Raw genomic sequence first — 8,177 nt, 5'->3', positions numbered from 1 at the left:
CTTCCCCGTGTGGGATCCCCGTCTAAGCTGGGAACCAGCCGTGCCCAGCCCTGAGCCCACAGGGAGGACTGGGGCGCTGAGAAGCCTGTGCTGGGCTGGCCTCGGCCTCCTAGGAGCCTGGAGCTGCGAGAGGCCCTGGAACCCAATGGTTTCCAGCCCGAGGAGGGCCGGGTGGGATGGAGGCGGCCACCAGCCGAAAAGTAGAAACAAGGAACCTTGTTGAGTGAGCGCCAGGGTGGAGGGAGCAGGCGGCAGGAATGCAGTGCCTGGCAAAACAGAGCCAGATGGTGCTGATGCAACTATTGACTGAGTCCTGCCCTGGTCCTGCCTGTGGGTGGGGGACTCGGCCAGTGACAGAACGCCTCAGCCAAGCGTGGAGTGTGGCAAGCAGGCACTGGTAGAGGTGAACGAGACGGGACTAGACAGTGGGGTCACTCTGCGGCGCTCCCTTCTCCCAGAATCTTCTCCCCAGGGGACCCCACGTGCCCCCGGCTGGGCTCCATCCCTTCAGACTCCTCACTGGCGTGACCACTCACCAGCTCAGAGCCTCTCTCTCTCTCTCCCTCATGCATCTTGCTGCTCCTCTCCCTGGGCTGCTGATGCCAATGTCCTCCTCAAATTCCCACCAGCCCCTCCCATCTTCCTCTCTTCTGCCCCTCCCCCTCCCCAGCACATCTTAACCACGCTGCCCTGACTGAGGGTCTCCTGCTAGCATTTCTGTGCCTTCTCGGGGTGTCACATCCATCTCAGACCCTAACCCAGTCCTGGCCTGAAAGGCGCTTTGGGGCCTGACTGCCCTCTCAGCTCCCCTGCAGTGCCAGTCCTGGAAGGTTCTCTCTGTGCCCTCCCTGCTCCACCCCCAGCAGGTGGGCAAGAAGTCGCCTGGTCACCAGGTGCATCCCAGGTCTCCACATCACAACCTAGATTTTCTCCATTAATGGTATCGATTTCCTGGGCTGCACTGCTGGGATCAAAGGCAGCCTCAGCAGCTCCGCAGTTCATTAAGTCCTGGTGGACCCAGGGCACTGGCCTTGGCTAACCCCATGAGCAGGGGGCCAGGCTGGGGCAAGAGGGCAGATGCAGCAGAAAGTGCATGGGCAGAGGCGGGCATCGGGCTGGGTGTAGACAGAATAGGCAGGAAGGGAGGCCCCAGACAGGCCGTACCCGTGGCTTCAGGCCCTTCCCAGGACCAGCAGGAACCCCGTCCCACGTGATGCAGCCTCTGGTTCCCACCCACCGTTTTGCTGACACTTCTTCCACTAAATACCTGGCGGGCTTTGTGCTGAGCACTCGAGCTGAGAGCTTCCCCAGACTATCTCTGCCCTCGAGGAGCCCCCATTCCACTAGGAACACAGACCCTCCAAAAGATGGTTATAGCAAGACAGAGGAGACAGCCTCAGATAGGGCAAGCTGGCTGTGTTCATTTCTGGGTGATTCTGAACTGTGTGATTCCTGGAGGTGCCAGGGCTGAGCTGTGGCAGCAGCCAGATGAGGGCATTTTGAGAAGTTCCCAGAATTCATCATAAGAATCACCTCCCTTATTCCAAAGCTTTGTCATTGGCTGCAAGCAGAGTCTGCGCTCATGCTGAGGCCCCCACCCCCCACCTTTTCTGGAATCACTCACTCAGTCACCCAACAGCAGGTATTTACTGAGTGCCTACTGTGTACCAGGCACTGTGCTTGGCCCTGGGGCTACAGTGGTGAGGATACAGACACAGTCCCTCCCTTCTAGTGGACTCTGAATCTGAACGTGAACTTGCATTCGTTGGCCTGGAACCACGTCAGAGCTCTGGGATGGGACAGGCTGGCAAAGAGAAGGGACCAAAGTTCAAGTCAGGACTGTGTGGGAACACAAACAGAACCTCTCCCCCTCCATCGGGCAAACGTCAATCGAGCTCCCCAAACGGGACTCCAGGGAAGGGTTCTGGGGAAAGAGAACAAACATTTGTTCCGCTCCTGGATGTGTCTCAGTCTGTTCCGGCTGCTGTATCAAAAATACCATAGACTGGGTAGTTTAAACAACAACTTCTTTTTCCCAGTTCTGGAAGCTTGCAAGTCTAAGATCAATAGGCTGGCAGATTTGGTGTCTGGTGGGAGCCTTGCTTCCTGGTTCATAGACAGCTGTTTCCCCTTTGGGTCCTTACTGGCAGAGGGGACCAGGGAGCAATCTGGGGTCTCTTTTATTAAAGCACCTATCCCAGTCCCGAGGGCTCCACCCTCATGTCCCAATCACCTCCCGAAAGCCCCACTTCCTTACACCATCATCTTGGATTTTCGGATTTCAGGGTATGATGGGGGGATGGGGTCATAAACACTCAGTCTTTACTTTCCTTATCTTAAGCTTCATCAAAACTCTAAGAGCTAAATACTGTAATCCCAATTTACAAACGAGGAAGCTGAAGCTCAAGGGAGCAAATGATCTTATCCAAAGTTTGCATGGGTAGCATAAAACCAGGTCAGCGCCAGAGCCCATGCTTGTCCTCGGCACTGTGCTGCCTCTGGAGTACAACATGCAAACCCTCCATCCTCTGCTCCCGTCTGAGCTCGGCAGATGCACCGACACCCTGACTCCCACGAAGATTGCTCCCCCTCAAGGCTTTGAAGAAAATTATAGGGAAAAGTGCCAGAGTGAACTCTTCTTTCCCTTCCATAACCTCTGCCTCCCTCTCCCTGCATCTTCCTAGTCCTGGCAATTCCGGTCCCCTTTCTACCCTCTCATGTCCCAGAAAATCCTGAGAAGGCTTCACGTGACTCTATTTAAATCCCGCTTTCAGCACTCAGAACCGGCTCTGCTTTCCTGGTGTGCTCTGGGTCTCCATCTGGTTTGGAGGCTATTTTGATTCGCCGGATGTAGATTAGCCGCCGTGATCTGGGGCTGAGCTGCTGAAGAGATGCCTTTATCTATTGAAGGACAATTTAAAAACTAACTCAAAGCACAGAGAACAAATAAATAAATTCCTCTTTCTGTCCCTAGCACTCTCCATCTCGTTTTTACAGGTAATTGCTGAAAAATTTTTGCTTTAAGCAGACTCTGGCTCGTGCGGGGTGTGGGGGGCTGCAGCGTAGAGTGAGGACAGGCAGCTTCTGGCCAGAAATGCCAGGAGAGGGAGAGGGCGGCTCCAGCGGGGTCAGGAGAGGGCATGCCCCGCCCGGAGCACAGGGCAGGTGGCGAGACCTTCTGAGGAATCTTGTCTTCATCCACGTGCTCTGATGTAAGTGTTCCTGGGGCAGAAATCACTACCCCTTGTCCAATCACTGAGAAGGGGGCCTTCAGATCTGCCCTGGTCAGAGCCCAGAGAAGGGCTGGTTAATTACATGGTCAATGTCCTGATGGTTTCCAGAGTTCAGGACACCTGAAATCTACATCTGCTTGTACATTACTGGGTGCTTGGGAGTGAGAGTGTCCTGGCTTGTCCCTCCCCCAGAAGGGGTCCAGAGGTGGGTGGGAATTCTTGCAGCTCCTGAAAAGCTGTGGATTCAAAGAGGAGGAAGGGAAAAAGAGAAGTCCTCCCTCTGACAATTTCTCATTTACTCCTCCCTGTGACCCTTGGAGGAGGGTGAAGCCCTCCTCCTTCACAGATGGGCAGCTCTGAGGAGGGGTGTCCAGCTTCACCCGGCAATGGCAGGTACAGAATTCAAACACACATCTCCTACGCTGAGGAGTTCCCGGTCTCTCCTCTGTGCCACCGGTGCCTGGTGAAGAGTTTCAAGGAGCGGGTGAATGTTTAATGAGCCGGGAGGGGAGGCAGATGGGGAGAAGGTGAAGGGAAGGGGTCTTTTTCTCTCTCTTCCTTTCTTCTCCTTCCCAAGCCCTCCACCCTGATCTCACCTGGGGCTGTCCCCTCGTCCCTAGCCTGCACACACACCCCTGGCCATTGTCAGCAGCAGTGTTGTCCACACTGGGTGGCTGGTCTTGATTCTGACCTATGAAGGACTGTCATTTCAGTGACATGGGGCTCAGGATGATGATGAAAGTGACCAGCAAAAAGCAAAGGCTGGAGTTCCTTCGTGGCTCAGCAGTTAACAAACCTGACTAGTATTTATGGGGATGTGGGTTCGATCCCTGGCCTTGCTCAATGGGTTAAGGATCCGGCGTTGCTGTAAGCTATGGTGTAGGTTGCAGATGCAGCCCGGATGCAGCATTGCTGTGGCTGTGGTGTAGGCCAGTGGCTACAGCTCTGATTGGACTCCTAGAGTGAGAACCTCCATATCATATGCCATGGGGGCGGCCCTAAAAAGACAAAAGAAGACCAAAAAAAAAAAAAAAAAAAAAAAGAAAGAAAGCAAAGGCCCCTCAGAAGGGCCATTCTGGGCCGGGTGGGGGGCAGAGTAGATGGGGAGAGGGGGATGCAGATGAACCCTAAACCTTAGTCCACACTTGTCCTGTGCTGGCTGGGCACATGGCCACCCTCAGGCCATGGCAGTGGGTGGAGGTAGGCAGCATTCGAGACCTTGCTTTGGTATCCTGGCCCAAGAGGCCACTGTCAGCGCCCTTCTTCATGGATGAGAATCTGAGGCTCAAAAGTCAGTGGCATGGCTAGGGGTAGATCCAGCATTTGAACCAGGGCCGGCTCATTCCCAAACTAGAATTTTATCAGGAAAGACAGCCATAACTACAAATAATGTTTCTGGAAGGCTCTTTCACCCTGTCTCCCAAACACTATGCAGACACTATCTCATGGAATCCTTATAGGGTCCCTGTTTCAAATGCAGATAAAGAATCCGAAGCTAAGAAAAGTTAGTACTTTGCCAGGAGTGACACAATGTGATTAGACTTTAGAAACACTGACTTAGGGGTCCTGCAAAGGTACTCTAGGCCCTGAATTTAAGTTGGGGCCCCAAAGCCTGTGCTCTTAACCTCTAGGCAAGCTACCACTTATAAGAGGACCTCAAATATAGATAAGAGAGGGCTTATATTCTCTGCGGGGAGGGTAAAGGACTGTTGGGGTTGAGAGGTGATGAGGGAATTTGCTGAGGGCAGTTGTGCTGCGTGCCCCCCTCCCTGCCCCAGATCACCCCCTGGAGCTGGCACTTAGCACAGGGCAACATGTACTTTTGTCATATGTCTGCCCCGCGGCTGGAATGGAGCTCCAGGAGGGCAGGATGGGGTCACAATCCTTTGAAGTGCTTAGCTGAGGTTTCCCCGGTGTTTACTGGTGAGGAAATGGGGCCCCAGTGGTCTAAGGGAGCTCTAAACCCAGAACTAGAAGTTGCCAATGGTGGCAGATCAGGTGTCTCAGGCGAGTTTGAAGTCATTGCTGCTTTGCAGTCCTAGGTCTTCCTTTCTGAAGTCCCTCCAATCACCACACAACCATCCTTCTCTCCCTCTCCCTAAGTCAGTTCTGCCCCTGCCCCTGTGCTGATAGGAGCTGGGGAAGGAGGAGTCAGCAAGCTCACACCGCAGGGAAGCCAAGTTGTGCCTTCTGTCTCAGGATACCCATTTTCTGGGTGTCAAAACTGAGGCTCTGGGAAGGGCAACACTGCAGGCTTAGAACTTCCTCCCACTGAAAGGACAAACTTCCTAAACAATGAGACAGCAAAGACAGTTCCACCCCTCAAGGCTTAGACCCTCCCCGGGTTCTTTCCTGTAGGAGGGAGTGGTGTGGGACGCTCCCTGTGCCCAGAGGAGGTGAGGTGTCAGGAGCATGCTTAAAGGGAGGAGGAGCTGACTGGCAGAAGATTGGAGCCAGTGCAGTCCACACACTGCCGATGATGTGGGAAATGGATTTAGATGGTATAGTGTTTGTTGTTGCCTTCGATTTGTGGCAGGGGTAAGGCTTTCCATATATGGTAATGATGTAAAATTTAGTTTTAAAAAACATTTAAGTAAATAAAGTGAGTTGATTGAAAGGCAAGTACGAAGCAATGTGATTTGACTTCGACTACATAGCCTTAGGGGTCCTGTGAAGGAACTCCTGGCCCTGAATTTTCTCCCCCGCAAGCCTGTGGCGATTCCTGGACTTGGGACAAAGTTGTCCACGCTGTGCAACCTCTGTTTGAGCTGCAGGCAGTCAGAGCTAAAAGGCATCTGAAGGACAGCCTGGGCCAGCCCTTCACGTCAGAGATGAGGAGATGGAGGCCAGGGCAGAGGTCCTAAAAGGGGAGTCAGCACATACCTTCTCCAAAGGAGCCTTGTTCTGATTTACTGTCCCTCTGAGACCATGGGTTGCAGGGCCAGGCAAATGGCCCAGACCTGTATCCCCATCAGCAAGGTGGAGAAGCATGGGGTGAAGTTTTGAGCAAAACCACCTTTCAGACTTCCTTAGGAGCTTTGAAAATTTACTGGTGCCTGGGCCCCATTCCCAGATATGTTGATTAGGGGGTTTGATTTGGGGACAGCGTTCAGGGAGATTGTTCTAACACATCTCCCAGGCTGTCCACCCTAAACTGGATACGAAGGATCCCACAGGAGCTGCTTAGGTGGGACAGTCCTTGGGTTACCCGATCTTTCTTCTGCCGTTTCTAGGCTCCCCCAATACCTAATGAAGAGGAGATGGGAGAAAGGAGAGAGACCAGGAGACAGAGAGAGAAGGAGGAGGGAGGGAGTGCAAATGAGCAAGCAGTCATGGGCTTTGGACTTAGGCAGGTCTGGCTCACAATTCTGGCGGCACCACTAATACTTACAAGATGTGTGACCCAGAGCGTCTTTCTCAACTTGGAGCCTCACTGACCTCATAGGTGAAATGATGGTAACACTAATGAGTACCTCGGTGGTGAGTTTTAAATGAGATGAGCCACGTAAAGGGCTTAGCACAGTGCCGGGCACATGTTGAGCCCTCGACGAATGCTAATTCTTAGCCTCATCATCTTTATTATTATGGCCAGAAGCCTGAATGATCCTGTCATTAAGAGGAGCCAGGGACACTGTTGGAACATTCTTCAGGGCAGAGAAGGAGTTCATTAAATGGCTCAGAATTAAGACAGGCAGGAGCTAAGGAAGAGCAGTGCTTAATTCCCTTTTGCATACCCAGGGGAAGGGGTCTCTTTTGGAAGAGATTTGCATTGGCTTTAGTTGATTGCAATTACACTGTCCTTCGCCGTGCTGAAAATAAAATGAAACCCTAACAAAGTTCCAGGTTTAATTGAAATTTCCTGGGATCTGTTATTACATCGCCGTGATTGTTCTGTGCCACTAATGAGCCTGTGCTAGCTGATTATCCAAGTGTCTCTCTAGTCACTATTCCATTATTGCATTATTAATGATCAGATATGATTGTCACAGCCGACAGTTTGAACATCAAACAGCAGAGACAAGTCAGAGAGCCTAACAGATGGACAGAGGGCCAGGGCTGGGTGGAGTGGGGCCAGTGGGCGGGGTGTGCTGACCTGGTACCCAGAGTGGAGAGCGAAGGGGTATGGATGTTAGTGTGGTGAGGAACAAACCGAAGGGCGAGGTCCAAACTGGAGGAGGTGGTGAGCTGGCGTGGTGACAACACAGCGGGCTGAATCTAGAGCTGATGAGGGAAATGCTGCCTCTAAGTTGTTCAGTTTTAAGAGTCAGTAGTTTTTTGTTTGTTTGATGGTTTGTTTTTCTGCAATGTGCGGCAGCTTGACATGTGATCACAGTTCCCAGACCATGGATCGAACCAGAGCCACATCTGTGAAAGCATCGAATCCTAACCACTAGACCACCAGGGAGCTCCCCTAGAGTCAATGATTCTTAATTCTCCACTTACCCGAAGTAATAGCCTATGACTCATGATAAACATAAAGAAACAACATTTCCAATGAACCAAGTCTTAGGGGACTGGGAAATGGGACAAGACCAGTATCACGGGCAGGGATGGGAAGAAGGCTGAAAGGATCGTTCTTTCTACCCAGGCCTGAGTGTTCATGCCGAGGAGCTGGTGATCATTTTTCTCCCCAGAGTGAGGCTTGCCTTGCAGTGACAGGGTTAGTGGGCCCTGGAGGGGCAGCCTTTTGTCCTGGATCCTGCGGCTGTGACCTGGCTGGAGACTGGGGCTGAGCAGAAGGACCTCAACAGAGCTCTCTAATTTTTAACCAGTCACCTCCTGGTACCCTAGAAGGCCTAGAGAGGAAGCTGCATGCTTGTCCTATGAGAGAAAGTTTGAAGAGTTTTCTAGAAACTGCCAGAGTTGGCCCATCTGTGCTAAAGGTCTTCCTTAGAGATGGTAATGAGCTGGGTATCTGAAGTCTTATACCGCTCTGTACCCCTT

Source organism: Sus scrofa, chromosome 9, assembly GCF_000003025.6.
Source record: "Sus scrofa isolate TJ Tabasco breed Duroc chromosome 9, Sscrofa11.1, whole genome shotgun sequence".
Lineage (NCBI taxonomy): Eukaryota > Metazoa > Chordata > Mammalia > Artiodactyla > Suidae > Sus > Sus scrofa.
Note: the sequence above shows the minus strand (reverse complement) of the source record.